This window comes from Ornithodoros turicata, chromosome 2 (assembly GCF_037126465.1).
Source record: "Ornithodoros turicata isolate Travis chromosome 2, ASM3712646v1, whole genome shotgun sequence".
Classification (NCBI taxonomy): domain Eukaryota; kingdom Metazoa; phylum Arthropoda; class Arachnida; order Ixodida; family Argasidae; genus Ornithodoros; species Ornithodoros turicata.
Genome location: NC_088202.1, coordinates 72,159,498 through 72,182,592, shown reverse-complemented (window position 1 = coordinate 72,182,592; position 23,095 = coordinate 72,159,498). Strand labels below are relative to the sequence as shown.

At 48.2% G+C, this 23,095-nt stretch overlaps 1 protein-coding gene across 3 annotated transcripts in view; it reads right to left on the bottom strand.

Moving 5' to 3' along the window:
* Positions 1 to 23,095, bottom strand: part of LOC135385555 (dopamine D2-like receptor) — an 844,468-nt gene that overhangs the window by 82,349 nt on the left and 739,024 nt on the right. The window lies entirely within an intron of this gene.

Sequence of the window (23,095 nt, the reverse complement as noted above, 5' to 3'; positions counted from 1 at the left end):
CGTCTGCTTTTACACGTTTATTCCGCGTTCAGTGCCGTAGGGGGAACCGAATAGTATCGTACCATCGCGGCACAAGTCATCTTCCGGTGAATATACACAAGAATTACGAAAAAGAACAATCAAATAAGAACATCGGCCCACGTGTTATCCACACTAGAATGGTGACAGTGTCGCCCCCTATAGGTCGATCTCGCAGCGAATTGCGTTATTATGCGTGCGTTCGGCACAAGTCGGCGCAGCGCGCTCATCCATTTATTGTTTGTTAGGACCTGTCACACGTTGTAGTCAACCATAGTAAGAACAACAAGAGATACATAATAACATGAGGCGTTTCACCGCAGGCAGTACCCTGCTACACTACACGTGGGTTAATTATTACATTATTGTGACGAAAATGAAACGGATGGAACACTCACATGCGGGCATGACAGGTGTGGTATAATACTGTATGTGCCATTTATATCCATTCTCTGGCGTCTGCGGCAGTGTGTACCGTATATACACTGTAGGTAGACGGCAGAGAGAGGACATGAAATGCGATATACACACTACGTTCATAAGGCGCAATGGCTGCTGATTACTACAATTCACTGAAGTGCACAAGTAACCGTAACTGGCTACTGAAATGTTATCAGGTGGCCATCCGCTAAAAGAAAACAGAACCCCCCGAAGGTTGCAACAAATCACACTATCATAGCCACAAAAATGTAATAGTAGAAAGCATCAGGAAAAGTCCCTTGTTTGTCAAGATCTTCGTAAATGATTGAATACTTCAACTGAATAGTGGCTGTTGAAGAAAAGGAACCAGCAATGGGATACGAACCACCACCTTCTCATTGCCGGTCAGAAGTGCAACCATTACAAGATGCTGGCTCCCGTCTCTTCAACGTACAAAACTGATCTAGCAGACGGGTAAAAATCCAGCGAGCCGGTAGGGAAGTATGAAATGAATTGCCTCAGGACGAGAGCCGCCTATATTTCGAACAGAGGCTGTTCTTCCTCTGGGCGCCCAGAAGAAGTACAGTCTCTATTCGAAATATCTGTTCAATATCAATTCCATTCAAACTGCTCTAGGTGTTTACCCTTTCTTCAACTGCCACTATTGAAATATGCAAAGCTTGTGCTGTGTTTGTCCTTCCATGTTTAATTGCCTCATCTACCACTATACGTGATGGAATACCCTTACGGTATTGTACAGGGTTATGAGAAAGGCCAAGAATTGTAGCAACCGTAGCAAGAATCGTGGCTGAACGGCTTCTTGTTGGTATCATTAACGATGTGAACGCACACACACATAAATGGGATGATGATGTAGTGGGTCATTCACCGAGGATGTGATGGAGGTCACCGCGCACATCACACGTGGGACAGGGGCTAAATGCGCCGACACCGAGAATATATTTGAAAGCCGGTGTAAAAGTCCCATGCAGTGGAAGACTGTAGTAAAGGAACGTAGCATTCGGCGGGGGAGAGTAAGGGACAATGTGGGGTCAACGGAGTAAGGCAGAGAGTGGGTGGTGATGTCATGTTGCCATTAAGAGTGCATCTTGGGGTCGGTGAGGCTTGAGACGAGGCAACGGCGGTTCCCCCGAGACAAGATGATTGGGACACACCGGGTGTACCGATGCGCGCCTGCGTTGTGAAGTTCGTCGTCTGAGTCCGTGAAACTACACCTGTTTCGATGTTTCGTGCTGGTGTACCAAGCATGCTTACCGGTCTGTGCTCCTTTCTCATCGATACCGGTAGTCTGAAGGATAGATTGCAGGGATCCCTCCTGTCCCTTTGTATAGGTGTATTTTAAGGCTGCTCTTCCAATAATTGCTACCGCACCTGCCACCGAGGTGACACACCGAATGGCGTTGTATACCTCTTCATAGCTCAATTGCCGTAGACGACGTCCTACGTGATAGGCAGCCAACATGGTGCATACCGATATCCGGTACAAGAAATGCACTGTAAATCGAATGACGGATGGTGCACTTTTCGTTTCTTTTTTTTTTTCCATCCGTGTATTTGTCAGAGGAAGTACGGCGTGACAAAACGCCGTCAGGTTCATGAAGGAAGGAAGGTAGAATAAAATTCAAAGGGCTATGATGATCTAGTTTTAATGTCAAGTTTTCGTACAGAATTTTTGCCTTCAAACTAGACGCTCCTAACCGTTTGAATTTCAAAGCAAAGTGCAGTAAGAAAAAATGGAAAATGTTGGCCACCGATAAAAAAAAGCTACTCCATGTGAAAGCACATGCGCCTGCGTGTACGTGCGTGTGTGTGTGTGTGTGTGCGTGTGCGTAAGAAGAGGACGGGGAGCGCGGTCATTGTCAAATTTCTTATGCAAATCGCGGTCCTTCCGCATACTAATACCTATCTCCGTCCTCTTACACAAACACACACACACACACACACACACACACACACATATATATATATATATATATATTCAAACAGATATACGTTGGTACAGGGCAGCGCTTCCACGAAGCGCTTCCTTGCATGTATGTAGCTTGCTGTACTTTAAAAGGTGTTTTATCTCCGGCTTAACTCAACAGATGGAAAAAACAATTAAAAACGTAGGCATTTCGCCGACCTATTCAGGTGGCATCTTAAGTACACAACAGTACACATTGTGTACTGATGATGCCACTTGAATAGGTCGGCGAAACGTCTACGTTTTTAATTGTTTTTTCCCTCTGTTGAGTTAAGCCGGAGATAAAACACCTTTTAACGTATGCCTCTTCCCGCCTTTTGGAATATATTTTCAAATGTAGCTTGCTGTGCCCGTCCTATATCAAGGAACAGAGCAGCCGTTAAGCAGTCATGCCCTCGTTCCTCCCCTTCTGTGTGCGAAATCTAGCATGCTGTCCATTGTGCAATGTGAAATCCGAATCCCGCATATTTACTGGAGGAGAAGACGATGGGTTTCGAGAAACCATGTCGAACGCACCGGAATTAGGCGTTCCACTGTCTCGCACAAACAGTTGCTAGAGCTGATGGGCCGGAAGGAATCTTAGGCCCTGGGAGTTTACGAGGCTTAAGCACAGGGATTATTAGTAAGGCTTCCCAGGATGCCGGAACCCTCCCGCTACTCCAGGAAGAGCTATAGTATACTTTAAAAGAGTATTCAGAGCAGAGGGGGCTGGACGGGGGGGGGGGTCATGCTTACTTGGATGAGTAACGACTAATGAAGGGAAATGTCAGCGATGTATGAATCAGTTTCTTATTCCCTTAACAACCGAATGAAACGAAAACAAAAGCTTCTGCAAAAACACGTGTCTGCAGATTCCTTGGTGCTCGACACCATTTCACTATCGCATGCCACCCCAGCGCCAGTGGCCTGGTCGAGAAAGTGAAATGTGGCGGCATCTGCGAGAACCTGCCCTGACTGGTAATGTACTTTCCACGACCTACTTAATAAGAGAACGACCAGTTCACTTGACCCCCCTTCCAGCGCCGGCTTTTTTGTTTCACATGTTTGCCGCAGGAGCATTGGTGGCGCTGCCGACATTCCCTACTTCAATGGGGGTTGTAGTGCTTATGCGGTAGCTTTTGTGACGGCCATTTTGTCGTGACCGCCGGAATCGTAGGAGAACTATTTTGGGGAACTTTCCCAGCAGTTGAAAGGGACAGTGAAGGTCTCTTTCCTGGAAGTCTCAAGGCCAGACGCGAAAGTGGACCACGGGACAAAGACACCACTTGCTATATAAGCGGACGCCCAACAAAAGACGGCATCTTCGGAATCCTCCTGTGAGACAGTCCGCAAGGCTCTGCGCCGGAAGACTGCCTCTGCCGTGACCCACATCGTCCTCAATCGGCTCGCCTGCCAGCTCCCGGGCTTTGACGTTCTCCTGCCGTGTGTAGCCATCCTCCACGAACGCTTGTGTCCCAGTCCCTGGACCCAGACCACCAACTTCGTCGCCAGTACGCTTCACATGAAGACAACGGACTTCAAGGCGGTGAGCTCCCACTAGCTGCGTGTTGGAATTCCGTGGCTTGACGCGAATAGATTGTATCTCATTTCCCCTCTGTAAATACGTGTTGTATATAGCTCGGGATATTAAACCCATATTTATTTGCACTGTTGCTGTTCGGAGTTTTCCCTTACCTTGTGCTGAGTCCATCGATTTGTTTTGGTCGTGTACCGTCAGCCCCGTAAACAGGGCTACGTCACACTTGGTGGCAGCGGTGGGATCTTTGCACAAGGATTAAACGTGGGACACGATTTGTAGCCCCCACGTTCAAGGGAAACCTCGCAGGATGGCAACAGCTCCGCAAACGGCCCAGGGAAGTGCGTTAGGCGCGGGGGTGCTCGCGTTAGGTTCCATGCTGCCTACATTCACGGGGGATGGAACCGGTATAACGATCAAAGAATTCTTCGCTGTCCTAGAACAGTTGGGGAAGATGGGCGGCTGGCAAGACAACCAGCTCGTAGGTATGGCGAGGTGCAAGATGATGGGCACCGCACATAGCTTTGCTTGGCAGGACGAGGAGTCGCTCGCTCTAGAGTCATTCAAAGACTTCAAAAAGCTAGCGATAACCCGCTTTGACACTGAACCAAAGAGTGTCAAATTGGAGAAATTTCTCTCCGCTAAACAGGAAAGAAACGAGGACGCGCGGTCCTTCGCAAATCGCGTGCGCTCGCTCGGAGAGGACACATTGGGCGATTTTACTGGGGAAGCAGAAAAGGCAAAGCTGGCAAGAGAGTTGTTAGACGAACAAATGCTGTCGGTATTTCTGAGCGGTATGCGCGACCCTGTACGGAGATTCGTCCTAACCAGAGAGCCGAAAACCATGAAAAACGCGGTCGAGGTAGCCGTAAAAGAGGAACGCAACGAGAAGCTTGTATCAGAGCGAGCTGCCGTACGGGCCACTTCGACAGGCGGCTTAGAAGAGGTCGATGAGATGAGGCGTAGACTTGACCGCCTTGAAGCACTACTCGAACAGAGTCTCCGACTATCGCAGGAGCATGCCGCAGAAAATGCGTCGAGACGTATAGATCGCCCTCGTGTAGAGTGTTATAACTGCGGGAAAGTCGGACATTTCGCGAGAGATTGTCGCACTCGACGTTTTAGTGCAAGGCGAAGGGAGAACAGGGAAGCTGGCGACCGCATGAGGCCCGGAAACCTCGAGCAGAACCAGGGAAACTAGGAACGCCCTCCTCCGTGGACTCCGCAGAGGAGGGAACAGAGCTTTTGGTTGTCAGGTTTTGCGGGGAAACCAGTCCCATTGTTCGGTGCAAAATTGGTGACAAAGAGTGCGATTTCCTCATCGATACTGGGTCAAAAGTAAGCCTCGTCAAACAAAGTGTATTAGAGCAGTTGCATCCAAATTGGGCTGAATGCTTCGAGATCGCGGTTGGCAGGCACACGCAGTTGGTGGGCATAACAGGCAACCCATTGCACACAAAAGGGACGTACAAAATACCGCTTCAGCTAGGAGAGACGCGCTTTGAATACCCGTGTTTTGTTGTTACGGAAGACATAACGCTATCGGCCGCGGGTATTATCGGTCAGGACATGATTATAGCCCAAGGCATCGATATACTGTCAAGTAAAGGGGTCGTCACGATAAACGACGAATGTGTTGCAGTAGTAAACAGAAAAGTCTCAGGGGATGAGCGCGTTAGTAAAACGATTGAAACGACGCATCGGATGCAGTCCACAGCGATACGTCTTGTCGAGGAGTGTAAAATCCCGCCTGTGTCTGAAGTAATTGTAACTGGCCAACTGGAGAGTTGCGTACGCCCCGGAGAGATGGGTATTGTTGAGGGAAAAATTGAGGTTAACGGGCTTGCTGGCGCAAACTTATTGGTTTATGTTTCAAGGGAAGGTCAAGTGCCAATAAGAATAGCCAACTACAGTCTAGCTGAAGTCCGACTACCGAAAAATAAGGTGGTAGCCTCGTTTACCGGCGCAGAGTACGCGGACCGCACGGAAGTGTTGAGTTGCGACAGGGTGGACGCGGCGACTGCCGAAGATTTAATCGGGAAATTCGAACTGAGTCATATTCGCCCGGAAGAACGCGCGGAGGTCACAAAGTTAATAAAGAGTTATAGCGCTACATTCGCATTTAGTAGCCTTGATCTCGGTCGCTGCGACGTAATTAAACATCGAATACCAACCTCTGACACACATCCCGTGTACCGCAGAGCGTACCGCGTCCCCTATTCTAAGCGGGAAGAACTCGACAGACAAGTAGATGAGCTGATAGAAAAGGGAATAGTGGAACATTCGACCTCGCCGTGGGGGGCCCCTGCTTTGTTAGTGGAAAAACACGACGGATCCTTCCGGTTAGTGGTGGACTATAGGGATCTTAATAAGGTGACGCGTACTGACCCTTACCCGCTCCCGAACATTCAAGAGACCCTTTCGACACTCGGCGCCGCCAGGTATTTCACTGTGGTTGACATGGCATCAGGTTATTGGCAGATCGAGATGGATCCGAACGATAAGGAAAAAACAGCCTTCAATACACCGTCCGGACATTTTCAGTGGTGTAGAATGCCAATGGGACTCAAAAACAGCGCTGCCGTGTGGCAGAGAACCGCGGACGTAATTCTGGCAGGCCTGCTAGGCAAATCATGTCACGTCTACCTAGATGACATAATCATCTTTAGTAGCAGCTTTGAAGAACACCTTAAAGACATTGAAAGTGTGCTTAAACGCTTGAAGGCAGCTGGCTTGAAATTGAAGCCATCGAAATGCCAGTTTCTCAAGGCAGAAGTGAAATACCTGGGGCATATTGTTTCCGCGGAAGGCGTCCGGCCCGACCCTGAAAAAATCACTTGCATAAAAGAGTTTCCGGCGCCGAAGACCATCAAGGAAGTTAGGCAATTTCTGGGATTAGTAGGGTACTACAGGAGACATATAGAGAAATTCGCGCAAATTGCTAAACCACTAACTCGGCTGACCTCTAAAAAAGTATCTTTCCATTGGAATGAAGAAACTGAAAAGTCGTTCCAAACACTGAAAGAACAGTTAACAATGGCCCCAGTATTGCGCTTTCCCGATTTTTCGAAGCCATTCATTTTAACGACAGACGCGTCTAAAATAGCACTCGGAGCAATCTTGTCACAGGACTTCGGAGGTCAAGAGCACCCAGTAGCGTTTGCAAGCCGGCAGCTGGACAAAGCGGAGTCCAACTATGGGGCGACAGAGTCAGAATGTTTAGCGGTAATTTGGGCGGTGAGACATTTCCGCTGCTATCTGTACGGGAGGCCATTCACAATAGTCACCGATTGCCAGGCCCTCAAGTGGCTAATGAACGCTAGAGACCCCAATTCGCGACTCTCACGCTGGAACCTTTTGCTTCAGGAACACGTGTTCGAGATTGTGCATAGAGCGGGGGTGAAGAACCAAAATGCTGACGCCTTGAGTCGCGCAGCAGTACGAGAAGTACATGCCTTTTCGCCTTCTCCCGAAGAAGCTAGATACAGAAACGAACAGCGGCGCGATCCCGAATTGAAACGCATCATAGAGGTATGCAAAGAACGGCCGAACAGGGTATCAGGCAACTTCTATTTGGACAGCGTTGGACTCTTGCGGTACAAGCATAACGGTGAAAGAGGGCGAGGAGACGGGAGGACAGTGGTACCGCGTGCTCTTGTCAGGGAAGTAATTAAGTCGTACCACGATGCTCCGTACTCAGGACATCTCGGAGCAAGGAAGACCCGAAAAAGAATAAGCGAAGCATATTTCTGGAAGGGCATGCGCCAATCTATCCAAAGTTACTGTGGGGCCTGCGAGTCGTGCATGGTCAGAAAGACCCCGAAAAATCGTAAGCCAGTACCGATGCAGATTTTTGAAGAAGTAGGTCAACCCTTTGAACGCACAGGTATGGACATTGTCGGACCTTTGCCGATCACAACCGCCGGCAACCGGTACATACTAGTTTTCGTAGATCACCTTACAAAGTACGCTGAGGCATACGCCATGACTGATCAAAAAGCGGAAACGGTCGCACGGCTGTTTACTGAGCGCATCGTGTTGAGACATAGCGTCCCCAAGCAGTTGCTCACAGATCAAGGGTCCAATTTCACGTCTCAGTTAATGAAGGAAGTGTATCAGCTTTTGGGAATAAAGAAGTTGCAAACGACGGCTTATCACCCCCAGTGCAACGGGGCCGTCGAGCGGCTTAATCAAACAATAGTTCAAATGCTGTCCCACTTTGTGGCTAGAGATCAGAGGGATTGGGACCTCTGGCTCCCGTATGCCGTTTTCGCATACAATACCGCGGAGCACGAAAGTTCTGGGGAAAAACCCTTTTTTCTTCTGTACGGTCGTGACCCCGTTCTCCCGGACGCGATGCACGAAGCCCCTTCAGGGCATTACGGAACCTTAGAGAATTATCGCGCGGAGTTAATGCAGCGTCTTGCGATCGCTCACGACGCAGCCAAATCCACACTGAAGTCGGCGGCTGAAACTCGAAAAAAGAAGCACGACGTTAAATCGGAGGCCACTGACTTCGAGCTCGGAGACAAGGTTTATGCGCAGAATATCGCAGTCGCTTCCGGCACGGCGAAGAAGTTCTCGCCGAAATGGAAAGGGCCCTACCGTCTCATTGAAAAGTTGTCTGACGTAACTGTACGGATTAAAGGGATGCAGAAAGGGGACGAAAAGATAATCCACGTGAGCCGCCTAAAACGGGCAGGAGAGCTAAGTGCCAGTAGTTTAAGCATTGCGGAGAACAACAGCGGAACCGACGGGATCGCGCAGGAGGAACATACCGCTCCTCAGAATAATACTGACGGCATCGTCCATGATCTCTTGCTGGCCGAAGCGGCAGCAAATGATTCCGCTTTGTCCCTACCTCAGAACACGCCTTCCGTGTCCCCCCCGGCGTCCGCGGCGATTCCAGAGCATTCCTATCACCTCAGAAGCAGGGGCCCATTGTTGGTGTAACATATGCCAAGCAGAGTTACGGCCTTGTCTCGTCTCATGCAAAAAGAAAATCAAAAGTACGACGGGCAAAATTCTCGCGTCAATAGCATGTTCCTTGATGTTTCATTGAGTCGACATTTTCCTGTGCCGTGTCCCTAACTGTCAGATTAAATGATGGCGATTGTACGCCAAACGAAGTTGTAGCCACGGGGTCTTCAACCGAAGCTCGGCTGGGAGCAAACTGTGCACTGATGGATTGTTGCGACGCCTAGGTGGAGACAAACACTGTGTTGATGTTGTGAGGTTACGCGAGGAATTTTCATGTACATAGAAAATTCTCCTTCTGGTGGGAGCGGATGTGACGGCCATTTTGTCGTGATCGCCGGAATCGTAGGAGAACTATTTTGGGGAACTTTCCCAGCAGTTGAAAGGGACAGTGAAGGTCTCTTTCCTGGAAGTCTCAAGGCCAGACGCGAAAGTGGACCACGGGACAAAGACACCACTTGCTATATAAGCGGACGCCCAACAAAAGACGGCATCTTCGGAATCCTCCTGTGAGACAGTCCGCAAGGCTCTGCGCCGGAAGACTGCCTCTGCCGTGACCCACATCGTCCTCAATCGGCTCGCCTGCCAGCTCCCGGGCTTTGACGTTCTCCTGCCGTGTGTAGCCATCCTCCACGAACGCTTGTGTCCCAGTCCCTGGACCCAGACCACCAACTTCGTCGCCAGTACGCTTCACATGAAGACAACGGACTTCAAGGCGGTGAGCTCCCACTAGCTGCGTGTTGGAATTCCGTGGCTTGACGCGAATAGATTGTATCTCATTTCCCCTCTGTAAATACGTGTTGTATATAGCTCGGGATATTAAACCCATATTTATTTGCACTGTTGCTGTTCGGAGTTTTCCCTTACCTTGTGCTGAGTCCATCGATTTGTTTTGGTCGTGTACCGTCAGCCCCGTAAACAGGGCTACGTCACACTTTCTACGGACTTCTTCGCATCCGCGTCAGATATTTGTGCCTTCTTTTTTTTTTTTGCCAAACATATCGTAATCTTTACGCACCAAACCGCCACGAAGACCTCAGTTCTCATGAGCATGGTTTATTCCGTAGTGCCTTTTTGCAAGGCAAGATGCTTCCTCGCGTGAAAAGCGAAAAAGTGTGCTGTCATCCATCTGAGATATTTCTCCAAAACCTTGCAATTCAGCTGCGGTCACTTTTACTTTGCCCCTTAACATATTCTAACATTTCTTCCTTTTCTTTTTGAGCATGTAGAAGAGATTTCCTACAACAATTCACTTTGGAGATACCGAGTGTGTACATACAGACGCACTTGTTCAGTGCGTGATGGCACCAACTTTAAATTAATCTTAAATATAAATAACGGCATACAGGAGCGTATCGCCACAGGAAGAGCAGCAGGAACTGCTCTTAACCTATGGCCCTGTTTTACCAACAATGGTTAACTTTGGACTAAGATCCAGCGTTGCGTGATCTGATGAATATTCCAGTGACAGTAACTTCCTTTAGTGTAGCATAGTTAAGCGTTAAATTCAAGTTAAGACACCGTTGTTCTCGGTTCAAATGCTAATTGGTGATGGTGAAACCGGGACTTAGTCTATCACTGAAGGACTGGAACCGAAGCGGATATCGGTTTGGTTACGGTTCAGTGTCAGAACTCTGAAAGCGGTTACAGGTAGGAGGCTCGCCGTTTTAATGCTTGTGGTTACCGGTAACCAAGCAGTTGAACCGGTACTTTTTCGGTTTTCTGTTGGATGTATCTGCTGGCTGCGTGGATGTCGCAGAAGCACGTTCAACGCCACTAATCAGAGTTGTAAAGAAATATATATCGCATCCCAAGCTGATCGCGTTCACGCGTGAGCATATTCTTATGAACCGGTAACCGAAATCACATAATTCGGTTCAGGTTGCGGCTTTGGTTAGTTGCGAATGGTGGATTGCAGATGTGGATATGGAAGAAATTTGGGTTCCAAGTCGTCTTCGGTTTCGCCCCGGTTTCAGTCCCTGCGCGCACTTCCACGTGCCAGAGCATGATTGTCTCCACTGCTGGATCGCCAATGAGTTGATTGGTTTTTTACAGCGATATGGGGGTGGGGGTGGTGAAAGGGCTCACTGTTATCTGCCTCACAGATGTGGGCAACGTCACGACTAAAGCCCTGGAGGAAAACGCGTCCTGGGGCAACTTCAAGGGAATTGTGCGGAGATATGTCTAAAAGTGTCTGATGAAAACCCACGAAAAAATCCACACTGCACATACAGCTCCGGGACTCGAACCCGGGTACCTCCCAAGTTCTCCCAGGTATGGGGGAACTTGCTTTTCAAGGACGGCGTGGTATCAAATGAAGTACCTTGTACTGTGTACCAATATGTCATCGCACGAGAAAACAAAATAAACGGCGTCCATGTAAAGTATACCCCGACAAAACGAGCACAGGAGTCGATGTTGTACACTACAAATCAATATGGACGTCGAAAAGATGTACACGAGTCAATACGAACACCATCTCGTCACATGTCCCAATGCGGAGTCCCCCTGTTTTAGGGAATGTGGGCAGCGCGCCAAGCGGGCGTTTCACCTGTGAGAGGAGGAAATTGCGAGGAGGTTCCGCGGACAGCCGCTCCATAGGGATTTGGGAAAGTGACCTGGTCGCTCTCTTATTAAGTAGGTCGTGGTACTTTCATGCCGAATTGGTGGAGTTCCGAGGACCATCTTGCAAGCCGTCCCTTGAGGTCCGCAGATGTGAGGATATGGGTGACGGATTGGTTATCTGTGAATAGCTTGAACGTCCTCCCATCGAGAAACGTACGAAACTACCGAACTGCTTTTATGACGGCGAGAAGTTCTTTGTCTGTTGTAGTGTAGTTGAGCTCAGGTGTAAGAGTAATACCCGATAACGGTAAATTGATGTGCGGTGGGTCTTGTCATGTCAAGCTGGTAGAGGATGGCGCCCGCTGTGAATTGAGAGGTTTGCATCTATCTGGTATAGTAAAATCTGGGAACATCCGACTCACCAAATTACCACGACGTAAAGAGATGACAATAGGCCGGCAGCAGAAGAAGCAATATCGTTACTACGTAAGAGCGAGATGGAACTGGTATATGGCGAACGGTGAGCACGAGCAAGGCGCTCGCAGAGCGTGTCCCTACACAATGGTCCCTAAAACCAGCACATAGAGTGTTATAGCCGTTGTATAGTCGCAATGCAGAGCTTATGCATTATGAACCGAATCCAGTAAAGAATCAGTTCGATCCACCAATCAGTGACGAGCCAACTATTTTTGTTTCTTTTTAATGGAGCACGACGCCATCCGTGCCTGTGACTAACATTTCCTATGTAAATACGAAAAAAAAAAAAAGAGAGAGAGAATATCTCAACAGCAAGCACCGCTTTTTGGTGCGATCATCGTTCCCATTAATGTGCGATGCATCGCTTTCTTCGTTTTGCAGTAGCGCTCTCGCAGCACTGGCCGCGGAGGCGCAGAGTGGGGGGCTCTCCACGGTTGCACCTTTCTGTGTTCTTGATCACTGCGGTGTGGCATAAACTTTAAACACGTTAGCGACTTTTTGCACATTATTGGGAATAAAGTGGGTGCAGCACAAATTACTGGATATGGCAGGTAGTGCACCTAGAACATTAATTTGTTTCACGCATGCGTGCAGACGTCATTGCCCATCAAGGGATCACTCGGCACGCACAGACACCCTTTTCTTGGGTATCCCTGCCACGTAATTATCACAAGTCGACCCGTGCTTTAAGGAAATTATATTACAAACTCACTGACAGACTCATGCTTGACGAAAGGGTCCTCGCACTTGATGCAGCAGCGGTCACAGATGACGCGAAGTATTAACTCACATGTAAGCCAAGCACTCACAGGAAGCGTGTTCCGAAGAGGTGGACGTCCAAACACGCGTAGAAACTCGTGGAAAACGCCATTCCTAGGAACCGACGCTGGACGCTAGCAAATCGCGTGCTCGATCGTTGCTCAAACTGCCAGCTTGCCGCTACTATTGTTCACCGACGAATAAACAATAAAAATATCGAGGAGACACTTTTTCCAAGGATATGTCACCAGCAACGGCTGCACCTTTCACGAATTCAAGTGGCACGGCCCCGCGCGCAGGCAAACGAAACGCTTTACGCTTATACCGCAACACACCTGCCATACACCTGCGTAAATGCGCGTCTGATTGTTGCAGGGCGTAAGTTTGTGCCGTGACACTTTTTAAATGGTTACTCTGATGCAGGCAACAATGTCACACCAATTTTATATATCACCAGAAGCGTCATCTTTTGAGAGTGCAGGATTGCGCCCGCCGTGCGCGCAATCCTTGCAATTTTTGTGTGAATATCGCTTGCAATTCTTATATCTACTCCTGCTGACATATTTTTGCGGGCTCTTTCATGCTCCTTTAAGAAACTAAAACGGAGGTAGCCACTGCAGTGAACTTATCTCCGCTGGTGTGCCTTCTTCCGCCGCTGACCCAGTGACCGCTGCTGATCAAAACTCAGTAATGAAACTCCGCCTGTTCATGTCGCTCAGCTGCTCTCCTGGTAACAGATTGAAGTGGGTTTGACATGCATCACACTTTCCAAAAAGTCCGGGCAGCGGAGCTAACTCGGGCGTGATGTAATCAAGCAGGGTTTCAAGGAAATACAAATAAAGAGGCACGAAGACACTTTTCGCGAGAAACTTTGTGCTGTTTCCAAGAAAGTCTAGCCGTGAAGACCATAAAAATCTCCGATCTATCAAACTATAAAAGTTAAGTTCCTTTCTTTAGCTTTCTTTTGGACGGCGACGGCCAAGGCTATTTATCAAGCCCACCGCATTACTGCTGTTCTCGGGGAACAAAGGAAGCTTTCGTTGCATGTATATTTTTTCCGGTTTCTGTATTTCATTTAGAACACTTCAAACTCTGTACTGTAGTACGCGTAATTGTGCACAGGACATCGTCTTGAACAATCAGAATCTGATCAGAATCCTTCAGAATCCTTCTGATCGGAATATATTTAATACAGTAAAATACGGATACGGCAATCTAAATGTGCACATAAGCATCAGCTTCGTTGAAAACAATAATAGTGAACAGAGGAAAATCGTTTCCGATCTTATCCTGTCGCCGCCTCCCACGGAAACCACTGACAAGAAAGAGATACGCCGACGTTGCTATGGAAGATATATCGGGTGGTCCAGTGAGAAACTTAGCTTCACTTATGACAAATAGTTGCAGGTGCAAGATGATCTCCTTGGTGGAGAGACAAGGCAGGCGGTTTTCGCTCTGAAAACGTCATGCTCTCTTTTCATGAATTTGAGGGAATATATAATGAGCTCATGTCTCATACGATAAGCAAAGAAGTTGCCGCATGGTTATACCTCCTGTGATGGTAGTACCGAACGATCACTACTGTCAATAGAGGAAACAATCTAAAAAAGCATAGAATCTGCATTTGGAGAACTGAGGGGACAAACTCAAGCCATCGTGCTGCATATCCCAGTGTTATGAGGTATGCGTGTCTTTGCGTTCCAAACTTTTAACTGAGTATCAACAACATCAAAGTAGTGGCAACATTTTAAGCCTCTCAGCCATAAACTTTAAAGGGGCACAAAGCAGGTCGACAAACATTCTCCAATTATTATGCTCAATGAATGCTCACGATATCCAAATATGTAATTCTTTTGCTTTTAGGGAGCGTCTTTAACATGAAACAATTGCATTCAAAGAGCATAATCCGCGTGAGTCTCTCCTTATCCTTGGAACCGGGTCACGTCGCCATGTTCCAACGTATAGCAACATCGAATTCTAGGCGCTGGAGGTGGGGGAGAATTCGCTCTCCTAGCCAATGACGGACCCCACTGAGACAAGCTGCAGCTCGCGAGGGAACCGGTTCGGGGAACATCGCGGAGCAATATAGCACTGAATGCATAGTGTGCACGTGAAATAGAATGCTGAGGGGTTTTGGTACGGTTTGAACAAGCTATCTTGGATTTGACAAGTTGGAATCTATTTAGAACTGACCTCACTTCTCGATATTACAACAGAATCAATGTATACGCGTGCCGCATTCTAAATGGCTGATGATGCGCGACGTCAAAACATGTCGCTATTGTCGCCGGGACATCGCAGGGCGGGGCATGAGGGCGAAAGAGTGCAGTGAATATTCAGTCGGTTTGGAGCCATTATTTACTTTTTTGCGACACCAATTTTTTGAAAACGTTCACTGTCGGCAACGTAGCACAATGCATTTGAAAAAAGTGCGCCTCGTATACCTGTTTATTGCCCTTTTGACCCTTTCGGTCCTGGTGTACTAAAAAGAGTGCACAACAAAGATCTGTTTTGACGCCTCAATGAAATGGCCGAAATAGGCAAAGAAGAAGCGAAAATATTTGTAAGACATCCTAATCCGCATCTGCATCGCTTGTTGCGCTCTCTATGGCGGGCTAGCGGGCTAGCCATACGCTCTTGCGTGCCCTGGAACTGGGGAAGACGACGACGAAGAAGGTAAAGACGCCTGCGAGGGTAGCAGCGGGAAGTACAAAATATTCAATTTTTTTTTATGAGTCAAGTATTGTAACGAGCGTGATGAGAATTTTGCATGTTATTTATGAAACACTGAAGACCTTATGCTAACTGAAAAATTATTGCCCCATCGGGTATGGCACGTCCAGGTACATATGTACTATATTTAGTACATCAGGGCCCAGCGCCTGTCACTCCTTGGAAGTTGGGCTCTGGAAGTACTACTTCGCTACAGTGTTTCCTTTGCTTTCTTTTTATTTTATTGGCTGGAATTGCGCCTAGTAGGTTTTATTTTGCGACGAAGAATTATTCCTTCATATTCCCGTGTTTCCTTACTTGGTAGTTGAAAGGCATCTGACCGAGAAGATGATCCAGGTAAGGAGGAAGACCCAGAATTTGCTTCACGATGTGCGGCAGGCGACGGGCATCATGTATTACATGAGCTAACTGACGAGCTTGAAGAAGACCAAGTCAGAGGGAATGTATAATGGTGAAATAAACTAATGAAGAAGACGTACGGCTAAATTTTTGGGCTAAAAAAATAAATGTTCCTCTTCCAGAAGGATTTCCACATCCGCTGCAGGATTTATGACAACTGCTCAAAGTGATGATCGAGTACATTTTCCCGTTTCTGTACAGGGTCCAAATAAATTATAGCGTCAAACATGCTTACCTTTTTCACAACCACTGAGCCCTGATGTACTATATTTAGTACATGACGCCATCTTCTATAGCCAAGATATTGTAACCTCATATTTTGTATTTTTGGGTTCCTCGTACGGTATAGAAATCAGATCTGGTCGAAAAAAATTCAACTGCATATTTAAAAAATCGAGGGCCGAAAGTAAATTACAGGTACTCAGAAATGCGCTTAAAATACTACTTGAGTACTCTGTGCTTCAAGAACTCCCCATCGCTTCACCGCATACCTTTGCTAGTTCAACATCGGTCAATTCGAACGTCCTTTCGCAGAGGTTCCTGCTTTTCCCCGGACAACTTACGGTCCATAAATACGTAATCCCATTCTCTCTGAATCCTCGAGCTTTGAAAACAGATGACACGTCTAAAGCTCGGCTGCATTTGTAGACTTAGCGTTTCACAGTGGGTCCTAATGTGTAGCAGCATTTTTTTTCCCCTATAATCGCGTTTTGCTTGAGGGATATTACTGGCCTTTTCGGCACATGTTCGAAGAACGATACAGTGCCTATGTGATCATAGGACAACGGGACCTTTCTCACAACGCTTCTGCTCATGCTCTGTGACCCTGACGGCGCCGAAGAAGGTTCCCCACATATTCGATAGATGGCGCCGGTATGGCGCCGGCTGTAGGGTGCCTCGATACTTGTGGTACTTGCGCCCTCTTTGCAAAGAGGGGGCAAGTATCGAGGCACCATATAGCCGGCTGTGCTTTGGCACGCGCTGATCGTGTTTCGCTGACATTCGCTAGGAATTCCGGTCAATATGCCGTGTGACAGGGGTATCAGACACCAACAGGGGTTCGTCAAAAGGGAGTATATATACCCAAGATAAAAAGAAGCCTGGATCCTCGTCTGCCTAAGTCCTTTAGGTCAGACAATAAAAAATATGGATTGTTAGCTCCGACGAGGTCAGAACTGGCTGCTCCAGAACACCTATACGTAATAAGAGGATAAGTCGAGAAAAACCCAAAGCGAGAAAGCTTTAAGTTAACATTTGGTAAGGTGACTGCGGATGGTATTTCTCGAATAACACCAACGAAAAATTTGCATAATTCATGCACGTATCTACCCTGCATGCATGTCCTGTTAGTATCGTCTTAGGTTAGTATCGGTCAACTTCGTAGAAAAGGAACAAAATCCAGGAGCATCAACTTTCAAGGGCGCCCCCTTTTCAATATAACGCTGCGTGCATAGGGCTTTGTCGAATAAAAATTTAAAAATCACGGTGACGGTGACGAGGTAAACTTAAAAAATGGGGGCTGAGTCGGGACAGAGTCCGACTGGCTACCCCAGGACGCCTACACACGTTCAATACACGCAGGTGCACATACAGTGAACGGGTTAAGGTGCAAAATGTAGTTCACAAGTCAGGCCTTGATGGCTTAAAAATGGTGAAGTTGGTCAGGATGAAGAAACCAGCGTGCAGTGGAGCAACCATGATCGGGCTTATTGTGCTGCTAAGTGAATTCACTATTTGCAAATAATGTCCTAGATAACCTTCGTAATAATGTCACGGGTAATAGGCGAGCGTAAAAGGACGAAGACTGCTCACTTGCGTGGGGAGCGCTCTCTCTCCCTCGTGCTGTCCTGGAAATAAACAGACTGAGTCCCCTCTGCTTCTCTTAACATTTGGTGGAACCGGAAACACCGGGAGGTGTTATATGAGTAGATGACATACGGGAGGACATGTTCCCAGTTGGAATGAGAGGCGTCCACGTACACGGACAGCATGTCACATAGCGTCCGATTGAGTCTCTTCGTGGGGCCGTTGCATTGGGGGTGATATGAAGTAGTCGTCCGATGAACAGTGTTGCATGCACGCAAGAGTTCAGAAATGACGGTGGACAAGAAGACAGCACCACGATCAGTCAATATTTCACGAGGGGCACCATGGCGATGAATGACCTGATGCAGAAGAAAATTGGCGATGTCTGGTGCCGTTGAGGAAATAAGGGCGGACGTTTCGGCGTAACGAGTGTGATGGTCAATGCAGACTATGATCCACTTTTTTCCTTCAGAAGACGAGGGGAAAGGTCTCAACAGGTCAACTCCAACTCGGCGGAATGGGGCTGGGGGCGGCGGGATGGGCTGCAGGAGACCTTGAGGGGCAGTCGGTGGGTGTTTGCGACCTTGACATTCTAGGCAGGTGCGGACATAATTCGAGGCGAATCGCCTCGCATCGAATCGCATGCCTGGCCAGAAGGAACGACTGGTGACGGGGCCGTACGTCCGGGCAAATCCAAGATGTCCGGCACTGGGGTCATTGTGAAAGTGCTACAAGAGCGGTTTTCGCAGATGGCGGGGAATAACTAACAAATACGGTCGCCCGAAAGGGTTACAGTTCTGCTTGCAGAGTATGTTGTCACGAAGGACGAAATTTCGGACCAGTGATGCTTGCTGCTTTGTCACGGGCTCACCACTAGAAAGGATAGTAATCACTTCCATCTGATCAGGGTCACGGGCTTGTTCTATGCAAAGATCGAGGTTGTCAATGAATGAGACACTTCCGCTGCTTCCGCAGCCTGGTAGGGGTGACCGTGACAGTGCATCCGCATATTGATGTTTGAGTCCTGCTCAATACCTTACATCAAAGTCGTATTCTTGAAGCTGAAGGGCCCAACGAGCAAGTCTCCCAGAGGGAGACTTAATGTTGACCAACCAACAGAGCTCGTGATGGCCAGTGACAACCGTAAAATGTCGTCCGTATAAGTAGGGTCTGAGCTTTGTAACCGCCCAGACAACATCCAAACACCCTTTCTCAGTAACACTGTAGTTCGTCTCCGTGCCAGTCAGGGACCGACTCGCGAAAGCAACCGGGGGGGGGGGGGGGGGGGGAGGATATATTTATTAGAGGAAAAGGAAAAAAACAGGGGAAAGGTCAAAGCAACCGGGTGTTCTACGTTGTCCCAGCGTTGAGCCAAGACTGCACCGAGTCCCACCGCACTAGCATCCGTGGGAAGTTCCGTTGGTTTGTCTGGGTTGAAGTGTCGTAGTAAAGGGGCGGAAGAAAGTTCGCGTTTGAGGAGCTGGAAGGAGCTGTCGTGTTCGTAAGTCCAACTGTAACACTGAGCCTTTTTTTAAAAGGGCATGAAGTGGGTATGCTTTTTTTGTCCTATGCTTTTATATCTTCATGAACCTGCGGAACTAAGAGCATAACCCAAGAAAACTCCGCAAAGACTGCTGGGCTGCACCAGTCTGCACCAAGTCTGCACCAAGGGCTGCACCAGTCGTTTTAGTACGAAAGAAAGATAACTCCTGGCGCTTTTGTGTCGACTACAGAAAACTCAATAAGATAACGAAACGGGATATCTATCCAATGCCACGTATTGATGACGCACTCGATTCCTTACAAAATGCAAAATACTTTTCCTCGATCGATATGCGATCTGGATATTGGCAGATCGAAGTGGACCCTAGGGACTGTGAAAAAAACAGCTTTCGTCACTCCAGATGGGCTCTGCTACTTAGACGACATCGTTGTGTTTGGATCTACGATTGATGAGCACAATGCCCGTCTCGTTCAAGTTATTAATTGCATGCGTGGCGCCAACTCACGCTGAACAGTAAGAAGTACCGATTCGGTTCACAAGAGCTCACGATCCTGGGTCATGTCGTGTCTGCCGACGGTATTCGGCCTGACCCTAAGAAGATTGCCGCAGTTGCAGAATTTTCCTGTCCAACCACTGTTAAGTCTTCGCGGAGTTTTCTTGGGTTATGCTCTTATTTCCGCAGGTTCATCTATGACTTCGCAAAAAAAAAAAAAAAAAACACGCACTTCATGCCCTATAAAAAAAAGGCTCAGTGTACAGTTGGACTTACGAACACGACAGCTCCTTCGAGCTCCTCAAACGCGAACTTTCTTCCGCCCCTTTACTACGACCACTTGAACCTAGACAGACCAACCGAACTTCACTCGGATGCTAGTGGGGTGGGGCTCGGTGCAGTCTTGGCTCAACGCTGGGACAACGTAGAACACCCGATTGTCTTCGCGAGTCGGTCCCTGACTGGCCAGGAGACGAACTACAGTTTTACTGAGAAAGAATGAGCTGTTGTCTGGGCGGTTACAAAAGCTCAGACCCTACTAATATGGATGACATTTTTTCCATTTTTTTTCTTTTAAAATCAATCAATCAATCATTTTACGGTTGTCACTGACCATCACGCGCTCTGTTGGTTGGTCAACATTAAGTCTCCGGGAGACTTAATGTGATTGTGAGACTGTGAGATTGTGTGTGCTTGTGAGACTGTGCTGTGAGACTTAATAACGCGAGTCTCCCTCTGGGAGACACGCTCGTTGGGCCCTTCAGCTTCAAGAATACGACTTTGATGTGAGTTATCTAGCAGGACTCAAACATCAAGATGCGGATGCACTGTCACGGTCACCACTACCAGGCTGCGGAAGCAGCGGAAGTGTCTCATTCATTGACAACCTCAATCTTTGCACAGAACAACACCGTGACCCTGATCTGATGGAAGTGATTACTATCCTTTCTAGCGGTGAGCCCATGACAAAGCAGCCAGCATCAATGGTACGAAATTTCGTCCTTCGTGACAACATACTCTATAAGCAGACCTTTAACCCTTTCGGGCCGACCGTATTTGTTCATTATTCCCCGCCACCTGCGGGGGGAAAACCGCTCTTGCAGCACTTTCACGATGACCCCACTGCCGGACATTTTGGATTCGCCCGGACGTACGACCGCATCACCAGTCGTTTCTTCTGGCGAGGCATGGGACGATTCGTATCGAATTATGTTCGCACCTGCCTAGAATGTCAATGTCGCAAACACACCCGCCGACTGCCCCTCAAGGTCTCCTGCAGGTCATCCCGCCCCCGCCTCCCCCCCACCCCCAGTCCCATTCCACCGTGTTGGAATTGACCTGTTGGGACCGTTCCTCTCGTCTTCTGAAGGAAAAAAGTGGATCATAGTCTGCAATGACAATCACACCCGTTACGCCGAAACGTCCGCCCTTGTTTCCTCAACGGCACCAGACGTCGCCAATTTTCTTCTGCATCATGTCATTCTTCGCCATGGTGCCCCTCGTGAAATATTGACTGATCGTGGAGCTGTCTTCTTGTCCACCGTCATTGCTGAAGTCTTGCGTGCATGCAACACTGTTCATCGGACGACTACTTCATATCAACCCCAATGCAACGGCCTCACGGAGAGACTCAATGGGACGCTATGTCACATGCTGTCCATGTACATGGACGCCTCTCATTCCAACTAGGACCATGTCCTCCCGTATGTCACCTACGTGTATAACACCTCCCGTCAAGACACTACTACTTTTTCTCCGTTCTTTCTGCTCTACGCCCGGGAGTGCGAGACCATGCTGGATACAGTGCTTCCGTATGCTCCTGACCGCTGCCCCACCGACTATGTCACTGAGATTCTGACCCTTGCTGAAGAGTCGCGGCAACCTGCACGCACATATGTGCTGCTTTCCAAGGATAAGCATAAGACCCGCTACGACTTAACGCACACGCCCGCTCTGTTCGCGCCGGGGCAACTGCGCTCTTAGAAAAAAGGGAGTATGGGAAACTCCCTTGGGGGTGATCACGCTCGTCACACATATGAGTCCCTTTGGGGTGTTTACGCTAGTCCCCTTGTAAGGGTGTTTTCTTGAGTCCTTTGCTAAGGGTGTTCCCTCGACTCCCCTTCCTGAGGAAGTCCCTTCGGCTCCCCTTTCTGAGGGTGTTCCCCTGACACCCTTCGTGCAGGTGTTCTCTTGACTGTCCTATATCCAAGCACACTGCAGAGAACACTAAGCACACTGTTTTCCACTCTGTCATTAAGTGATGTTACTTCATTGGTCTTTTTTTTTTTTTTGTCTACTGATCTCCGTTGCACCACATTACAAAAAGAACAAATACTGCCCTCGCCCCAAAACACGAACAGATGCAGTGGCCCTCCGTCTTTGTATTGCTCAAGAATCTTTGTAGTCCCACAGAACTACCCAAGCGAAACATCCCCTAGAAACCGCCATTGGGATTGCAGTATTATACGACCCAAAATTTTACAACTCGCTCCTAGATTACAAAGGAGCGAAACACTTTCGTAACGGTGACGGACATACGCCTCATCAACTCGCAGTGCATCTGCAGTAACTTCAAAGCACCTAGCGTTACAGAGCAGATATCCTATCGGACCCTTCTCGCTTCCCTTCTAATCCCTTCTATCGGACATTGCGTTTCTTACTTGACCTGCCGCTTCCCTTGTCATTAGAGAGTATTTCCACGGACATTTTCCCTCGAATGAAACGACCGATCCAAGTGTTAATTATAATTATAACAAGAAAGACTGCATTGTAGAGGCGGTATCTTTATGAGCACAAGAAAACAAGATGTAGGCACGAGCATGCTTGGAAAGTTGCAGTAGCTGTTCCTCAGTACGTAATGTTTGGCACTTTCCAAGGATATCCGCCACCAACGCCTTTTTTTGTACAGCCAGGACTTGCGAAAAGTAAAGGTCCTCTGCAGGGATACAAGTGCTTTGTCCATTTCAGACACAAGCTTGTTCATCTATTCTTTCATTAGTTGCAGGTGTGTCTCGATATTTTTTTACAAATGAATAAAAGTACGAGGCTCCACTGTTGCATATTCTGGAAGAACCTCGTCAGAAAGATTGGGGAGTGATGCTAACACTCCTCCATGAAGGGAGTGCACACAACACCCCTCATTAAATTCGATCATGGAAGGGTGCCGCTGCAACGCCCTCTCCGTTCGCGAGGGTGTCCGAGAACCATTTGATTCCCTTTCGACTCCCTTTTTTCTAAGAGTGTGGTATGGATCTGGAAACCAGAACGGAAGGTCTCGGGGTTAAGAGAAGCAGAGTGGACTCAGTCTGTTTATTTCCAGGACAGCACGACAGAGAGAGAACGCTCCCCACGTAAGTGAGCGGTCCTCGTCCTTTTACGCTCGCCTATTACCCGTGACAATATCTCGAGGAGAATACACAAAATGCAGGCTAGCTGGTGAAC